This window comes from Neomonachus schauinslandi, chromosome X (assembly GCF_002201575.2).
Source record: "Neomonachus schauinslandi chromosome X, ASM220157v2, whole genome shotgun sequence".
Taxonomy (NCBI): Eukaryota; Metazoa; Chordata; class Mammalia; order Carnivora; family Phocidae; genus Neomonachus; species Neomonachus schauinslandi.
In genome coordinates this window covers 16451066-16470328 of record NC_058419.1, presented here as the reverse complement: position 1 = coordinate 16470328, position 19263 = coordinate 16451066, and positions in this window count along the sequence as shown.

Here is a 19263-nt window from a genome sequence, read left to right as displayed (position 1 = left end):
AGGCTGATGTGACTGTGGGTGGTTTCTCTTTTCTTCTTTTTGCTTATAGTTTTCTGATTTTTCTATTAAATTTGGGGGCTGACTCGGAAGGAGGATGTGCCGCCAGGGGAGGCATGAATTACTTGTGTAATTTTAAAGATGACTGGATTTTAAAAGTTTGGTGGTAGGGTGCGGCAGTGACACAGATTTGTGGGAAGTGTTTCTAGACCAAGAGGAGAAACACCAGCGGGGAGGGAGAGCTTGCCCAAAGGGAAAGAGGATGGCTCCTGGGACCAAGTGCAGGAGAGAGCACGGGTGGGAGAGGCAACCTTGAGGAGGAAGTCCCTCGTCCCCGTGAGGCTGGTTGGGGTGGGGGGGAGGCAGAGAAATGGGGGAGGGCAAGGAAAAGAGGGAGAAGTGAGAGAGTTCCTGCCCAATGATCTGAAATCCCAAGCTGGCCCCCTACTGAGGGGTCAGGCGGAGGGGGCTGGGTAGGGGATCTGAGGAGAGGGAGAGGATTTGGAACAATCACTGAGAGCCATTTGATCCAGATATATAAAAGGACTGCCTCGCAGCCCTTGGGGCCCCGCTGAGGCTGGCTGGCCTGGCTTTGTAGCGGAGCCAACTTCATGACCTTCTCCAGCAATAGCTAGCAGCCTGGGAGTGGGGCGTGGAGAGAGTGGATGGTGGGGTTTTCATAGGGCTGGGGATCGGCAGAGCAGGTGCTGCTGAAGGTCACTGGGAGAGTGAGGCCAGGGGTCAGTGCTAGCATGGCTAAATGGCTGGTCACGGGCCCAACTTGGAAGAGGGAAGGGTGCCAACAGGCTACTGACGGCATCTGGGAAAGGAGAAGGGAGGAAGGGCAGGCTGGTGGCCGCAGGGGCCTGAGAGGGTAGAGGGAGACCAGTAGGAAGCTGAGGTCAGGGGGCTGTTTCTGAGTCTGAGATGTTGAAGCCTCTCGTATGGAGCCCTGGGTGGCAGCGGGAAAGCGTGCGGATAAAAGGGTGAAGAGAGCATTAAAATACCGCCTAGCTGACAGAGGACAGCTTGGCAGTACCCATCAAAATTGCAAATGCAACTTCCCTCTCATCCAGCAGTTCAGCTTTGAGGAGTTTCTCATCCAGATATACTTGCTTTTGTGCGAGATGAATTTGTAAAAGCAGTCATTGCAGCGTTTGTCTGTCATGGCCACAGGTTGGAAGCAGCCTAAAAGTCCAGCCATAGCGCACTCGTTAAACAAATTGGCTCATAAAATGGAATGCTAGGCAGCTGAAAAAAGGGAGGATGTTTCTCTTATTAAGTGTTAGAAGCAAGGTACAGAGATCAGTGGGAATAGTTCGCAGTCTCTTTGCTAATGCATGCTTTATAAAACACCTCCAGAAGGACACAAAAAACTGTTCATATAGGTTGTGTCTGAGGAGGGAGAGCTGTTGGCTGGGTGACTTGATTTGTTTGGAAAGCAACTTTTCACTTGTCCTTTTGTTTTGTAGCTTTTTTCTTTTTCTTTCCTTTTTTTCTTTTTTTTTGCTTTATGGAAGTGTAATTGACAAATAAAAATTGTATACATTCAAGGTATACAAAGTGATGTGCCTTTTGAATTTTGAGCCATGTAAATATATTACGTACTGAGGGAATAAAGTAATTAACTAAAAATATTATATATAGATATACATATATCTATGTATAATTTGGAGCTCTTTTCTAGATAGTAAATCATTCGAATAAAAGCACAACAAGAACTCCCACCGGAGAGTTTGCTCCAAACCAGTCAGTTTGCCAGGGTAACAGGTGGGAATTTGGCCACGATGAAATTGACCGTGTGTCTAAAATAATTACTGAGCCTGGGTGACAGGTATATGGGGGTCCGTTTTCATCTGAAACATGAATTCGCCACTTTAGTAAGGCAAAAATGGTCACGTCGCAGCCATTTCTTGCAGTTTAAGCTAATGGTGTCCTCATTATTTTTGTAAAATTTCCATAATAGAAAAGTTTTCAAAGGAAGGAAAGCAAATGAGCTGCCACCAGGCTCTTGCTAGGAATATTCAGGTTCTTTCCCATCCCAACTCTTGTATCCTATAATTGAGCGGAAATTCCCAATCCCCCATCACCCTCTGAAACAGCAGTACTGCCTCCTGATTCCCTTTATTCTAGGACCTGGTACTATTCTCAGGACTTTTCCTGCTAACAGCAACCTCTCCCCACCCTGTTGTGTGTTAATTGGGTACCACCTTATCCTTATTGCTGGTGAAGCTCATCGTGTTCTCAGAAAAAATCACTTCTTTAGTTTCTTATGATCACTTGACGTTCTCTTCCTGCCTCGAAGTCTATTATTAGCCATCCTAACTAATTTGGGGCCATGCCCTTATCCAGGCTACGTATAGTTACCACTCTGGGGGCTGATGTCTCCAGGACATTCAGTATACAGCCCCGCCAGGTTCATCCAATGCCATCAGTAACCACACTTGTGTTCAGCTTTTCAGCCTTAAGTTGTTTTGCTTATGTCTGCGCTTCTCCTGTTACCTCAGAAGCTATGGTGACTTTGGCCTGGCCCCCAACACCTGCTAATCCATGCCTTGTTGTCTGTCCTCAGGGGGGCAGATGGCTTCCCCTTGCTGCCTACAGGCCGGGGCATCTTCCCTGTGTCCCACAGTCTGTCAGCCAGCCCTGCTTGCATAGCCCACCAGCACCCCAAACTGAATGAGTTCCCCCAACTTGAAGCCTCCCCTTTACCTCCTCTGCAAACAGCCTCCTCTGGCCCCCTTCCCCAGGCAGCCTGGGTTTAGCGTACCTTCCCTGTGCTCTCGCAGCTTCCTTTATCACACCGAAATGTGCTGGCCTCTTTTTTTGTCCTGTCCATCCTAGACTATGAGCTCTCTACACACACACACATTTTTGTGTGTGAAGCACTTGAGAGTGAGTTGCAGACATCATATTCCTTTGCCCCCAATACTTCAATATGTATTTCCTAAGAACAAGGACATTCTGTTAGATAAACACAGTAAAGTTGGCAAATTCAAGAAATAGAACACTGATATACCATACTATTATATAATCTACAGGTCATATTCCAGTTGTGCTAATTGTCCCAAGAATGTCCTTCATAGCTATTTCTTCTTCTGGTCCATGATGCAGTCTAGGATCACACATTGTATTTAGTTGTCCTGTCTCTTGATTCTCTCAAGTGTCCTTCAATCTGGAGCAGCCCCCAGCCTTTCTTTGTCTTTCATGACATCAACCTTTTAGAAGAGTACAGGCCAGTTACTTTGTAGAATGTTCCCCAGTTGGGGTTTGTCTGATGTGTCCTCATGTTGAGAGGTTATACATTTCTGGCATGAGTAAAACATAAAAAGGCCTATGATGATTGTTGATGATGTTAACTTTGATTAATTGGTTAAATGCCTACCATGTTTTTCCACCATAAAGATATGATTTTTCATGGGGCGCCTGGGTGGCTCAGTCGGTTAAGAGTCCAACTCTTGATTTTGGCTCAGGTCATGATCTCAGGGTCTTGAGATCAAGCCCCGCATGGGGCTCCGTGCTAGGCGTGGAATCTGCTTGATTCTCTCTCTCCCTCTGCTCCTCCACCCCCCTCCCTCTCTTAAAAAGAAAAAGATAATACGACTTTTCTTTTCGTACTTAATAACTAATGCATGAGGAGATACTTTGAGACTACGTTAAATAACATGTTTCTCATAAAACTTTCACTCTCTAGCTTTAGGATCCATTGATGACTCTTGCCTGAATCAGTTCTTACTATGGTGGCTGCCAAATAGTAATTTTCAAAATAACATCTATGGGGCGCCTGGGTGGCTCAGATGGTTAAGCGTCTGCCTTCGGCTCAGGTCATGATCCCAGGGTCCTGGGATCGAGTCCCGCATCGGGCTCCCTGCTCCTTGGGAGCCTGCTTCTCCCTCTGCCTCTCTCTCTCTCTCTCTCTGTCTCTCATGAATAAATAAATAAAATCTTTAAAAAAACAAAAACAAAATAACATCTATGCATTGATTAAATGAATTGCTCATTTGTCCTCCTTTGCTAGCACAGCAGCCTCTGGTTGGCTGCAAGAGTGAAGTCTAGGTGCAGACAAGCTGGCAGGGCTTGGAAACCTTAAATGAGGTCAGTTCTCCTCCAAGCCCCGCTGGCCTTTAGCAGGACCCAAAATGGACTCCATGGCCTTCCCAAGATGGTCTCCATGCTGAGGGCCCACGGCAGCCACTTGCTTAGTCGGCCCCATGCCTATAGGACCCATGCCTGCCTACTCTTACTATTTTCCATCAAACTTGGGGGCAGAGAAGGTAAAGGGGGGGGGGGGGGGGCATTCTTGCCTTCCATTTTGACTTATTTGAAAAACATAAAACAGAACTCAGGATTCCACCCAACCTCTTCTGCCATTCTGGAGACCCACATTTTTAGGCACTGGGATCAAGGCATCATTTTCACGTGGGTTCCTGACAGAAAAGGAAAGTCACCATGACTACATGGAGGGCAGAGGGAAGTCCATAGGGGAGCTATTTTTGTTTGGGGACTGTATTTGTTTCCTAGGGCATCCATAACAAATTACCACCAACAGGGTGGCTTAACACACTAGAAATTCATTCTCTCACAGTTCCAGAAGCTAGAGTTTGAAATCAAGGTGTGGCAGGGGCATGCTCCCTCCAAAGCCTCTAGGGTAGGATCCTTCCTTGCCTCTTCCAGCTTCTGGTAGCCCCAGGTGTTTCCTGGCTTGTAGCTGCACGGCTTCAGTCTCGGCCTCCATCTTCCTCTAGCTGTCTTCCCTCTGTGTCTGTGTGTGTCTTCACATGACATTCTCTCTGTGTCTGTGTCTGTTCACATTTCCCTCTTCTTATAAGGACATCAGTCATATTGGATTACAGCCCACCCTAATGACCTCATCTTGATTACATCTGCAAAGACCCTATTTCCATAAGGTCACATTCACAAGTACCCAGGGTTAGGGCTTCAACATATCTTTTTGGAGGGGCACCTGATTCAACCCATCACAAGGACCATGTCTGAAAATCCAACCCATTTGAGAACAGGAAGTGGAGTGCTATTCACTATAACGCTTCAGCCTAGCATCATAGAGCTCTCTGTCCCTCCTGCTCACTCTGATCTTGGTTGGCTTGCCAACATGTAAGGAAGGAAAGTGAGATAGGCAGAACATCCTCAGCCCCCTTGAAATAGAGTTTGGACATAATTTTCAAATGAGCGCAAGCTAGTCACATGACCATTACAGAGAGGACAGCAGTAGAGAACAATAACAGTCTGCAAGGCTCTGGCCCCTGCACTCCTTTCTAGAATTCTCATAATTGCCATAGAAATAGATTTGTTACCATTTGACAGCTGGGGAGCATGAGACCCAGAGAGATGAAGTGACTGACAGTAAATTTCACACAGGGCAGTTTCGTGTCTATGAAGCATAGAGCCTCGCCCCGTGGCAGGCAGTCAGTAAATATTTGTTGCCTGAATGAGTGAATGAATGACTAAATCTGAGACGGTATCTCTGGTCTTCATTTTCTGATCCATTCCTCTTTCCACTGTCCCTCACAAATGACTGCAGACTGAGGTGTGGTCCCAAGACAATGGAGTATAGAAGGGTCACTTCTTTTGCTATCTTTAATAGCAATTTGCTATTAAATTCTTTTGCTATCTTTAATAACCTTCTGAATTCTGTGGTAATGAACATGTCAGTCTAGTTGATTTCTTTTCCTGCTCCACTTCTGATAAACTGATCAAGATGCCATTTTGTCAAGATACTTAGGCATTGGCTTTAATTTTACTCGAGCTATGTAACTGTCTAAAAATTATTTTTTTAATTTTATATTTTAAAATGTAGATTATAAAATTATATTTGCACTAAAGGCAGGCCTTAGCACATGGACTGTTTTACTGTAACAGTGTATCAAGGAAGTAAATAATTCAGCATGTTACTTTCATATCTTTGAAACAGAATATTGGGGCGCCTGGGTGGCTCAGTCGGTTAAGCGTCTGCCTTTGGCTCAGGTCATGATCCCAGGGTCCTCGGATCGAGCCCCACATTGGGCTCCCTACTCAGCGGGGAGTCTTTAAAAAAAAAAAGAAAGAGAATATTGATGTTCCCTTACACCCATTTCTGGGTCTCCGTCAGCATCACTGAGGTACCCAGGAAAGGCCCATTCAGCCTAGCCAACAAGGACTCATTAACAGTGTGCTGTGTGCCCAACCATATGCTAGGTGCTGGGGTGGGTTGGGGGGAGAAGAGAAGGAAGTTCTCCCAAGGAGCTTCCAGTCTAGTGAACCATGTGGCATCCACATGGGAAACAGTGAGCAAAGAGAAGTTGACACTTGCTAAGCACCTATTAGGTGCCAGTCACTGGACAAACCCTGTAAGGCAGGTATGACCCCCTATTTAACAGATGAGCAAACTGAGGAGCAGAGAGGTTAAGACGACTTGCCCAAGATCACATCGCTAGTAAGTGGTAGAACTAGGATTTGAACCCAGCAGGCCTGGGACTCACCATAAGAGAATAAGATGAGACAGCTTATAGTCAAGTATTTGGTTGAATGGGCCAGATGAGATGCACTCAAGAAGGTTCAGTGAGATGGGTGGAATCTAAGAAGGTCAAGATGGGGCCTCTGGGAGATAGAGTGTGTCGGGAAACTGACAGCCTGTGGCAAGTGCCCCCACGCCAAATTCCTGTAGAACCTGCCCATTACAACCACCTATTCCCACTGAAGGGCCCAGGCGCGGTCCATCTCCTTTTCTGCTGTATTTGGGAAGGTGGGGAGGAGAAGCTGGGTCACATTTCTCCCTTCAACTCAAACTGGCCCTCTCTGAGGCTAGCTGAGCCATTTATCTTCCAAGTGCCTGACCTCCTGGGGCAGTTTCTCAACCCAGAAGCACAGCTCCCTTTGAGCTGAGAGGAGCCTCTCTTTCAAGAACCACAAGACCCCACATCCCCCTGGCCTGCCCTCTCCCTCCTTTCCTACCCTTATGCTTCTGTTCATGTAGAAGGCACGAAAGGAATTTAACGTGTTTCTGCTTTTTTTTCCATGGCAGGGAGAAGAGCTGGCCTAGTCAGATATAGAATCTTCCCAGTCTGCTCAAGGCATTACCAATCAAATAGCCTCCGTCTGACACATCAGATTTGTAGAATAAAATAAAAGAAGGGCACGTTCATTCTCTTCTTTTCCCCCCAATGAAGAAAAGGAAAAGTTTCTTCTTAAGTTTGTAGTTCTAATTCTCAACAGTTACGGTGTTTGGGGGTGGGGAGGTGGGGGTAGGGTTCTCTCAAAAGAAAAATGGGATAAATGAAAGGTTTTGTAGGTCACTTAAAAGAAATGCAGCGGGGCGCCTGGGTGGCTCAGTCGGTTAAGCGTCTGCCTTCAGCTCAGGTCACGGTCCCGGGGTCCTGGGATCGAGTCCCGCATCGGGCTCCCTGCTCTGCGGGGAGCCTGCTTCTCCCTCTGCCTGCCACTCTCTCTACTTGTTATCTCTCCCTGACAAATAAATTTTTTTAAAAATCTTTTAAAAAAATAAAAGAAATGCATAATTGTGCTCGGATCTTTGAGACTTTTTATTTTGAAATAAGGATAGATTCACAGGAAGTTGCCCTTCACCCAATCTCCTGCACTGATTATATCACACATAATTGTAGTACCATATAAAGCCCAGAAAATTGCCATAGGTACGATGTGTGTGTATAGTTGTATTTTTTATTACATGTATAGATTTGTGTGACCACCACCACAATCAAGATAAAAAACTATTCCGTCACCACAAAGATCTCCCTGGTGTATCCCTCTGTAGTCACACCCACCCTGCCCTCCACCACCATCCCTAACCTCTGGCAACCATTAATTTGTTCTCCCATCTCTATAATCTTATACTTTAAAAACTACAGTTCCCTTATCAAAATGAACTGGCACCTCCAGCTTTCACAGAATCTCAGGCTCGAAGGAGTGACTTCTCCAGCCCAATTCCGCGCCTCCCCCACTCCGGCCCCTGTGCCCAAATTCTCTCTCTAGTCCTTCCAAGCATCCATCCAGCCATTACAACGTGCAAATCAGAACCTTCTCCAGGATCCTGAGGTATGTGATATAAATATTTAGAGCAAGAACATCGTTTCCTCCTACAAAATTATGATTATCGAAACTCTTACCCTTAGATTAAATATTACAAAAACCTCACTCATGTGCTGATTTTCCCCTCACAAGCTGTTCTATCCCAAGCGAGCATCTCCTTTTTCCATTCTTTGACCTAGTGAGAGGGAGGAGGTGCAGGAGGCCTGGAAGGCTCACAGAAAATTCCAGAAATCCCTTCCTTACCGATAGGTTAAATCGTCTGGCCTCCAGCAGTTGGGGCCTTTCAGATGTAAGTGGCGCATGTGTGGAATTTATTTCTCATCTGATGGTGACTGTGTTATCTCCATCATATCTACAAGTCATCCCCAGGGAGATAATCTGAACTGGAGCCCAACCGCCCTGGAGCCCAACTCCCCAGGACTCACTTGTGGTGGGTCAGAGAGCTTCGCAGGGCGCTCCATAGCCTGGAACATTAGAAACTCATGACTCAAAATCACGCTAAGACCAGAAGGGGCTAGCAGAAGTCAAGCCATGGGGCTTCAATGGCTAGGATTAACTTGGATCCCCCGCCTCCTCTCCCCTGGACTGTTTTGAAATCTTTCCACTTTGCACAAACTGAACTTGCTCTTCACAAGGAGCACCTTGTTCTCCTCCCCCAGAGAGCAGCCCATACACAAATCCAGACTCAGACCCGTTAGGATGTGCCCTTTAGAAGAGATGACTTCAAAAAGGTAGAGGTGGGGAGGGCACCTGATTGGGGGGCCAGGAGGCACTGCAAGCTGATGAATACCTTCCTCCTTCTTGAAGTATGGCCAACAGTACCTTAGCTTCCCGCTTTCTGAGTGGGGGGCTCCTGCCTTCCAGAACATTCTGCACTTCCCCTTAGGTGAGGAGAGTATGAGCAGCGAGGGAGGGAAGGAGAGACGACAGCTAGCAGTGTGCCCCACCCCAAGTGCCATTGCTCTGGGTCCCCGTCGCAAGGCTGGTGGCCTGCAGTATGCATGGTGAATGCAGCTATTCACGGCTCAGTGTTTGCCCCTTCGCCAAATAACCTGCGTGTGTGATTTGTCATTTCCAAAGTGAGAACATATCTCCAACTGCTTTAATAATCCTGACATGTGCTGAGCTGCTTTGGTTTTTAGAGGGTAATTTCTGTGGTTCCTCTTGGGCTATTTCTTCAACCTGTGGTAGCTGGATAGACCACAGGGCCAGTTCCTGGTCGGGAAGCTGCTCATGGCTCTGCCCCTTGCTCGCTGGGAGGCCTCCTGCCGGGAGGAAGGTAACTTCAACCCTCCGGGCCTTAGTTTCCTCGTTGACAAAAGAGGGATAAATAACGACTGCCCTCCTAACCTGACAAAGGAGGTCATTTAGATAAACACAGTAGCAGCATCTTTGTGCAAGTTTCAGAGGGAAAATGTAGTGGTCAAAACATTCAAATACAGTGTTAAAAATACTGTTTTTAACAGTATTTTAAGATGCCTGGGTGGCTCAGTCGTTAAGCTTCTGCCTTCGGCTCAGGTCATGATCCCGGGGACCTGGGATCGAGCTCCCAGCTCGGCGGACAGCCTGCTTCTCCCTCTCCCGCTCCCCCTGCTTGTGTTCCCTCTCTCGCTGTGTCTCTCTCTGTCAAATAAATAAATACAATCTTTAAAAAAATACAGTGTTTTAAAACGTTCTTCGATGTTTAGAAAAACATTTTTTTTTGTAATACAAATGGTTACTTTTATTTATTTTTTACTACGTTTTTTCCTTTTAATTCCAGTATAGTTAACATACAGTGTTACATGAGTTTCAGGTGTACAATATAGTGATTCAACAAGTCTATACATGACTCAGTGCTCATCATGATAAGTGTCCTCTCTTAGTCTCCATCACGTAGTCCATCCAGCCCCCCACCCACCTCCCCGCTGGTAACCATCAGTTCGTTCTCTATAGTTAAGAGTCTGTTTCTTGACTTCTCTCTCTCTCTCTCTCTCTCTCCTTTTTTTCCTTTGCTCATTTGTTTCTTAGATTCCACATATGAGTGAAATCCCATGGTATTTGTCCTTCTCTGACTGACTTATTTCACTTAGCCTTACACTCTCTGGCTCCATCCATGTTGTTACAAGTGGCAAGATTTCATTCTTGTTATGGCTGAAGAATATTCCATTGTATATATATATACCACATCTTTATCCATTCGTCTGTTGATGGGTATTTGGGCTGCTTCCATAATGTAGCTATTGTAAATAATGCTGCCATAAACATAGGGGTGCACGGATCCCTTTGAATGAGTGTTTTTGTATTTGGGGAGGAAATACCCAGGAGTGCAACTACTATATTATAGGGTAGTTCTATTTTTAATTTTTTGAGGAACCTCCATACTGTTTTCCAGAGTGGCTGCACCAGTTTGCATTCCCACCAACAGTGCACGAGGGTTCCTTTTTCTCCACATTCTCGCCAATACTTGTTGTTTCTTGTGGTTTTGATTTTAGCCACTCTGACCTGTGTGAGGTGATAACTCGTAGTTACGATTTGCATTTCCCTGATGATGAGTGATGTTGAGCATCTTTTCGTATGTCTGTTGACCATCTGTAGGTCTTCTTCAGAGAAGTATCTGTTCATGTCTTCTGCCCATTTTTTAATTGGATTATTTGTTTCTTGGGGTGTTAAGTTGTATAAGTTCTTTATATATTTTGGATACTAACCCTTTATCAGATATGTCATTTGCAAATATTTTCTCTGATTCAGTAGGTTGTCTTTTAGTTTTATTGACTGTTTCCTTTGCTGAGCAGAAGCTTTTTATTTTGATGCAGTCCCAATCCTTTATTTTTGTTTTTGTTTCCCTTGCCTCAGGAGACATATCTAGAAGGGTGTTGCTACAACCGATGTCAGAGGAATTATTGCTCGTGCTCTCTTCTAGGATTTTTATGATTTCATGTCTCACATTTAGATCCTTAATCAAATTTGAGTTTATTTTTGTGTATGGTGGAAGAAAGTGGTCCAGTTTCATTCTTTTGCATGTAGCTGTTTGTATTCACCAGTTTGTATTCAACACCATTTGTTGAAGAGATTATCTTTTCCCCATTGCATATTCTCTCCTTTCTCGAAGATTAATTGACCATATAATTATGGGCTTATTTCTGCGTTTTCTATTCTGTTCCATTGATCTATGTGCCTGTTTTTGTGTCAGTACCATACTATTTTGATGACTACAGCTTTGTAATAGAACTTGAAGTCTGGAATTATGATACCTCCAGTTTTTTTCTTTTTCAAGATTACTTTGGCTATGTGGGGTCTTTTGTGGGAGCTTTTCCCCTAAGGTCAGGAACAAGACAAGGATGTCCACTTTCACCACTTTTATTCAACATAGTACTGGAAGTCCCAGCTACAGAAATCAAACAGCAAAAAGAAATAAAACGCATCCAAATTGGTAAGGAAGAAGTAAAACTTTCACTATTTGCAGATGACATGATACTCTATATATAGAAAACCCTAAAGACTTCACCAAATGCTAGAACTGATAAATGAATTCACTAATGTCACAGGATACAGAACCAATGTACAGAAATCTGTGGCATTTCTATACACTAATAATGAAGCAGCAGAAAGAGAAATTAAGAAAACAATCCCATTTACAATTGCACCAAAAATAATAAAATACCCAGGGATAAACTTAACCAAAGAGGTGAAAGACCTATGCTCTGAAAACTATAAAACACTGATGAAAGAAATTGAAGAGGCTACAAAGAAATGGAAAGACATTCCATGCTCATGGACTGGAAGAACAAATATTGTTAAAATGTCTCTACCACCCAAAGCAACCTACAGATTTAATGCAATCCCTATCAAAATGCCAACAGCATTTCTCACAGAGCTAGAACAAACAATCCTAAGTTTTCTATGGAACCACAAAAGATCCCGAATAGCCAAAGCAATCTTGAAATAGAAAAACATTCTTAAGGGACACCTGGGTGTCTCAGTCGGTGAAGCATCTGCCTTCGGCTCAGGTCATGACCCCAGGGTCCTGGGATCGAGTCCCACATCGGGCTCCCTGCTCAGTGGGGAGCCTGCTTCTCCCTCTGCCCCTCCCCCTGCTTGTGCTCTCTCTCTGACAAATAAATAAAATCTTTAAAAAATTCTTAAAATAACAGTCTTATCTCTTTTACCTTAGGCCTGGTTTTTTGGCCTATTTGGACTCAATTCTTACTATTCATTATATTTTTTAGCATGAGGGTGAGGTTGGCTATAAAATATTATGAAATCGTTAGAATGTGGGGTTAAAAAAAAAGAGCGTGGGATAAAGTGATCCTAATACTAGGAATCTGATCTCATGCATAAAGACAGTTGGCTTTGTTAAACCGGTATGCTTACCACTTTTCAGAAAGATTGACTGTTGCCCAACAGCGAGATGTGCCCAGGTCATTGGGTTGTAAAGTGCAAAGTCAATCAGAATCACCCCTGTGGCGTCTATCAGCAGGCCAGTTTGCATGCCTCTTCACCTGGCCTTCTTTTGTGAGAGCAGATTGCCCTGAACTGGATCCCGGGGGCTTTGAGCTGAGAACTTCATCAGGTTCCTGCTACCAGCTAATTAATCATCAAATCACCTCACTGCAAAACCAACTAGCCATGCTGATCCATTAATGCAGGTCCCCAGAGTCATTAGGACAGCTGAAAGAGGAGGAAATGGACTGATCTCCTCCCGGGATTACAGGGGAGAAGCTCCTAAAATCTGATGAGTCCCTGCTAACCTGGCGGTATAATCCAGGAATGATGCTTTTCCTACCTTTTCCTGTAATATTCCTTTGAAAAAGCTACTCAGCAAACAAAAGGGCCTGTGGCCTTGCCCAGCAGTGCTCAATCTTGAAATAGAATTGAGCACCAGCAGTGCTCTTGCACAGAGCTAAAGGCTCAGACCACCCAGCTGGTTGGAAAGTGAAAACGCAGTCAATTATCTACCCTTTCCGGCCATGCGATGTCAAACCGGTCTGGCTGATAAACCGCGTTGCCCAGCTGTTCAGGTCTATAACCTATCTTCCCTTCCTTCTGGGAGAGCTTGTGGTTGCAGTTTGGTTCATATTTGGGTCAAAGGTCACTGTCAAGAGGGAGGAGCTTTGTTTGATAATTGCTCCAGTTTTTTTTTTTCCTGAAATATTGAGCTGTCTACATGATGCCATAATAATGGATGGAAAAGTGAAAAGGTCTTTCAGTGGAGTAAGCGATCACTTGTGTGATAGCAGACGGTTTGGTTTTCTGTTGCTGTTGTTGCCAAGACGGCTGGTTGGTGTGTGTTGTGTAAACACATACTCTTTTTTTTTTTTTTTTTTTTTTACTGAGTTGCCCCAAAAGTGAACTCCCTAGTGGGGAGCCTGCATGATATTAAGTGGTAAAATCATCAATTGTAAAGCCAGATGGACCAAAATGTATTTGCTGTGAGATCTTGGGAAGGCTGAATAATATCTCTGAGCCTCAGTTATCTCATCCATAAATTGGGCAAGATAATATCTGCCTTCAAGTGTTGTTGCAGGATGGTTAGGAGGCTATTTTAAGTGTCTACCTTGGGTCAGGCAGTCAGTATTTCTTAACTTTTAATGCACATACAGATCACGCGGGGATCTCGTTAAACTGCTGACTCTGATTCAGTAGGTCAGGGGTGGGGCGGGAGGTTCTTCATTGCCAATTCCCTCCCAGCTGATACCCATGCTGCTGGTCCACGGACCATACTTGGAGTAGCAAGTAGGTCATTTGCAAAGCGCCTAGCACAGTTAGTGATTAATACATGATCACCCCACAATAATTCAACCAACTCACTTAAAAATTACTGAGAAGACATTTCCTCAAAGTTTTTTTTTTTTCTCTGGGGCGCCTTGGTGGCTCAGTCGTTGAGCGTCTGCCTTCGGCTCAGGTCATGATCCCAGCCAGGGTCCTGGGATCGAGCCCTGCGTAGGGCTCCCTGCTCAGCGGGGTGTCTGCTTCTCCCTCTCCCTCTGCCCTCCCCTGTGCGTGCTCTCTCTGTCTCAAATAAAATAAAAATTTTTTTTAAAAATTCCTTTTTCCTCAAATGTAATACCGGTCTGCCTCTAGCTATGTTCCCATAGCCTTTGCAAAATGGCTCTTTGAGATTGGCCGTGGTTGGTCATTTCTGAAGGCAGGTAATGGGTACGTGGGAGGGGTTCATTATACTACTCTCTCTTCCTTTGTACATGTTTAACATTTTCCAAAATACATTTATTAAATTAAGAAAACCCCAACAGAAGATTTTTAGAGCAGTAATACTCTTTTGTATGATACTGTAATGGTGGGTCATGTCACTATACATCTGTCCAAACCCACAGAAAATACATCACGAGTGAACCCTAATATAAACAATGGACTTTGAGTGATAATGACCTGTCAGTGTAGGTTCATCCATTGTAACAAATGCCCAGCTGGGGGATATGGATAGTAGAGAGGCTATGGGTGTGTTGTGGGGGGCAGGGGATATGTGGGAACTCTCGGTACTTTCTGTTCAAGTTTGCTGTGCACCCAGAACTGTTCTAAACAGTAGAGTCTATTAAGAAAAACCACACAGAGCGCCTGGATGGCTCAGATGGTTAAGCGTCTGCCTTCGGCTCAGGTCATGATCTAAGGGCCTGGGATCGAGTCCCGCATCGGGCTTCCTGCTCCTTGGGAGCCTGCTTCTCCCTCTGCCTCTCTCTCTCTCTCTGTCTCTCATGAATAAATAAATAAAATCTTAAAAAAAAAAAAAAGAAAAACCACACAAACAAACAAAAAACACCTGTTTCCTAACAGCCTGAGAACAGCGGGAGATACAGGTTACCTGGTAGAGTGATTACCTCCAAAAACATGTTCATTAGAAGAGAGAAAGCTTTCATTTCGATTCTGCAAATAAATCCATTCCTAACCTTGCCTTCTGTGACCTATGATTACATAAAAATTTTTCTCTGCCGTGGTGGACTAAAATCCGTCCACATCCTCATCAAATCACTTATTCTTTTCACTTTGTTGAATCAGGGCTTCCCTCCACCTACCTGGATCATGTCCTGAGCTGCGCAGCTCGTGTGTTCATTAAGCCAGTGATTCACAAAGCAAGGGCCAAGCTAATTGGAAAATGCATTTGGTGAGCTGGACATTGCCCATTGAACTGGGCCCAGTTTTTATTAGGCACTGAGCTGACATAGCTCAGGATAGGTGTCATTAAATCTTTGGACATCTTTTGATTAACCAAGTGACAGGGGGGCAAATCAGAAAGAAAGAAAATGAACAAAATAAGGAAAGGGCCAGCTTGAGCTTGGTCCATTTGCCATTCTTTTTTCTCTTGGTTCTATAAAGCCTCTCTAAACCAGTGTCCTAATTGATTCCTCTCTTTTCTGCCTATGACTTTACTTAAAGGGTCTTTGATGTGGTAACTGGACGAGGCCTCATCCCAGTAGCCTGTAGCTGGGTCAACGCTTTGTGACTCTGTTTGGTATTTAATCCTGGAGAGTAATGTTCCGCTCTGGTATGTTGTTTATCACTTCCAGATTATAGGTGTAGCAAATATTTTCCTAATGAAATAATCACGAACTTGGCATTCTCCTGCTGACATAACACAGCCAGGCTCTGCGGGGCTCTCCATCCGAATCTTCTAGTGGAACTGCGGGGTCCCACCTCCACCGCACGCCCTCCGATGTCCTTTGGGTCCGTTTTGAATTGTTCCCTTTGTGTTCTCTCAAAATGTCAGGGCTCTCGGTGCTACTGGCAGTCTTCAGTCTTTTTCATAATAACAGAGTTTTGAAATGTCAGCGTTCTGTTTCCGTGTGCGTGTTGAAACCCGTGGGTGTCTCCTGGGCGGCTGCCCTGTCGCCGCTCCGCTCAAGTGTTCCCCGAGTGAAAACATCCAGGAGAGACGCTCGTCTCCAGAATCCCTTCTAGAAACCTGAAACTTGACAGGCTGCCTTTGTCCAGCTCCTTTTGAAGTTAACTTGGGTGGCAGAATTGTGCAGGCCTCACGATTTCTCGAGGGGACAGAAACACCTGCAGTGACAGATAATTACAGCGCCTGCCATGCGTCTTGCCGTGCATTTCCTGTTTGCTGGCTGCTTTCGGGATGAATCATATTTGCTTGCACGGTGACAACTATTTCTTTACCCTGTTCCCGATGAAACTTTGCCATACCTGGGGCCCTTGGGGAGGCTGGTTCTTCCCTCAGCAGCCCACGTTCGGCCCCTGGAATCATGGCAGGGCAAAAGGCTTTCTTTGTGGCACACGGGAAATAATGGCCCGTCCCTCGTCCCTCGGAGTCTCGACCATCTCCCTGGAAAGTGCTTTAAAGCCACCTGCCTCACCTCGCGGCACATTCACCCTTGCCTTTGCTTGCGGGCCCAGCCCCTCTCTGGGTGGGACTCCAGCGCAGCCTTGAAGGGGGGACCGCAAATCCACGTGGCGCTGACATGCACCGGACCTGTGATCCCTTGCCGGTCACCCAGCTCTTGAGGGTGAGAGCCTGTCCACATGTGACAGGGCTCAAATGAAAGGGAAGGCCTTAAGTGAGTTGAATTAAGTAATCTCTAATAGGGAAGATCCAACTGCTTGATGATTCTGGGAATCTACTTGAGAAACTCATGGGGAGGGGGCGTCCTTTTACAAAATGGGGATATTAGACACTTCAGAGAGGAGGAAAGCTGCCTAGGAGAGACACTGGTTACAAATTTAGTCTTTGGGGGCGCCTGGGTGGCTCAGTTGGTTGAGCGACTGCCTTCGGCTCAGGTCATGATCCTGGAGTCTCTGGATCGAGTCCCGCATCGGGCTCCCTGCTCGGCGAGGAGTCTGCTTCTCCCTCTAACCCTGCCCCATCTCATGTACTCTCTCTCTCTCTCATTCTCGCTCTCTCAAATAAATAAATAAAATCTTTAAAAAAAAAAAAAAAAAAAAAAAAAAAAACAAATTTAGTCTTTGATATGAAATACTGCTACTGAGTCATCGACAATAAACCCCTTCCAAGATTATAAGGGGATAAATTCTCCCGTACTGTTATCTAGCACCTTTATGGTTTCTTTTTTTTTTTTTTTTTACATTTAAGTTGTTGATCCATTTAGAGTTTATCCTGGTAGCATGCATCAGTCCAACTTCAATTTGTTCTAGATGGCTATTCAGTTGTTTTCATGCCATTTATTGACCAGTATATTGTTTTTCTGTTTTGAGAGGACACCTCTAGCATATACTAAATTCCCAGATGCCTTTGGGTCTATTTCTGTACTTTCAATTCTTTTCCATTGGTCTATTCATGGGCCAAGGCCACAGTTAGAATTATTGGGGTTACATAAATGTTTTAATTTCTGGAAGAATTTCTCCCATTAATCTTCTTTTGAAGAGTTTTCTTAGCTGTGCTTATTTCTCCATATGAATCTAGAATCAACTTGTCTAGGTTAAGAAAAGACACCAAAACTCTTGGTATTCTTATTGGAACCATATTAAATTTATATAACTTAGAAACAATGGAGGGGCCCCTGGGGGGCACTCAGTCAGTTGAGTGTCTGACTCGATCTTAGCTCAGATCTTTTTTTTTTAAAGATTTTATTTGTCAGAGAGAGAGAGAGAGCACAAGCAAGGGATGCGGCAGGCAGGCAGAGGGAGAGGCAGGCTCCCCGCGGAGCAAGGAACCTGATGCAGGATTCGATCCCAGGACCCTGAGATCATGACCTGAGCCGAAGGCAGAAGCTTAACTGATTGAGCCACCCAGGCATCCCTCAGCTCAGGTCCTGATCTCAGGGTCGTTTGAGTTCAAGCCCCATGTTGGGTTCCACACTGGGTGTGGAGCCTACCTTAAAAAAAAAAAAAACCTATTAGGGGCGCCTGGGTGGCTCAGTCCTTAAGCGTCTGCCTTCGGCTCAGGTCATGGTCCCAGGGTCCTGGGATCGAGCCCCGCATCGGGCTCCCTGCTCCGCGGGAAGCCTGTTTCTCCCTCTCCCACTCCCCCTGCTTGTGTTCCCTCTCTCGCTGTGTCTCTCTCTGTCAAATAAATAAATAAAATCTTAAAAAAAAACTATTAAAAAAGGAACAAGGGAAATTTTAATGATGTCAAGGCTGTATGTCCAAGAACAGTAAGATGTCTTTCCATTTGCTCGTCTAGTTTTGTTTACCAAAAGTCTTATAGTGTCTCATAAAAAATTTTGAACTTTAAATTTAAACCTAGGGTTTTTGAATTTTAATTTTTTTGCAACCACAAATGGATTATCCTTCAAACTGGTGTCTGTGTGTATGTATGTAAATATGATCTGTAACTTGGAATGATCTGGGGTTTTCTAGGATTCAAAATCCAGAAGTCATCAAAGATTCATAAATTCGACTACCCCCAGATTAAGTTTTCCATGGTAAACATACTATAAGCGGAGTCAAGAGAAAAATGAGAAGCTAGAAGGAAGTCTTTGCAACTCATTATCACAAAATGCTCCTACAAGCCAAGAACAACCCACCCACCAGAGAGCAGGGGGTGGGGGAACAGAGGATATGAACAAATAGCTCTATGAAGAGGTGGCCCACCTCACTTTGGAGTTAATAAAGAAAGTACGCTGAGATGCCACTTCTCATCCATCAGATGAGCAAAACACACGGCTGCTGGGACGGTGGGAGAACAGACACTTCTCGGGCAGTGCTGGTAAAACCGGTCAGGAGGGAACTGGCTAAGTGAATTATGCTACACGCCACACAAGAAAACACTCGGCAGCTATTAGGAAAAAGAATGAGGATCCCCTTTAGCTACTGATCCAGAAAATTCTCCTGGATACAGTGTCAAGTGGAAAAGAGCTAGGTGTTTGCAACGATGTGGATGGAACTGGAGGGTATGATGCTAAGCGAAATAAGTCCATCAGACAAAGACCAGTATCATATGATCTCACTGATATGAGGAAACTGAGAAACAAGACAGAGGATCACAGGGGAAGGGAGGGAAAAATGAAACAAGACGAAACCAGAGAGGGAGACAAACAATGAGAGACTCTTAATCTCAGGAAACAAACTGGGGGTTGCTGGAGGGGAGGGGGATGGGGGGATGGGGTAACTGGGGGATGGGCATTAAGGAGGGCCCGGGAGGTAATGAGCACTGGGTGTTATGTAAGACTGATGAATCACTGACCTCTACCTGAAACCAATAATACATTATACGTTAATTAAAAAAAAAAGAGCTGGGTACAGTATAGTATATAGAATAAGCTACCATTTACATATAAAACCATAAAAATGAAAATATGTATTTAGATAAAGAAA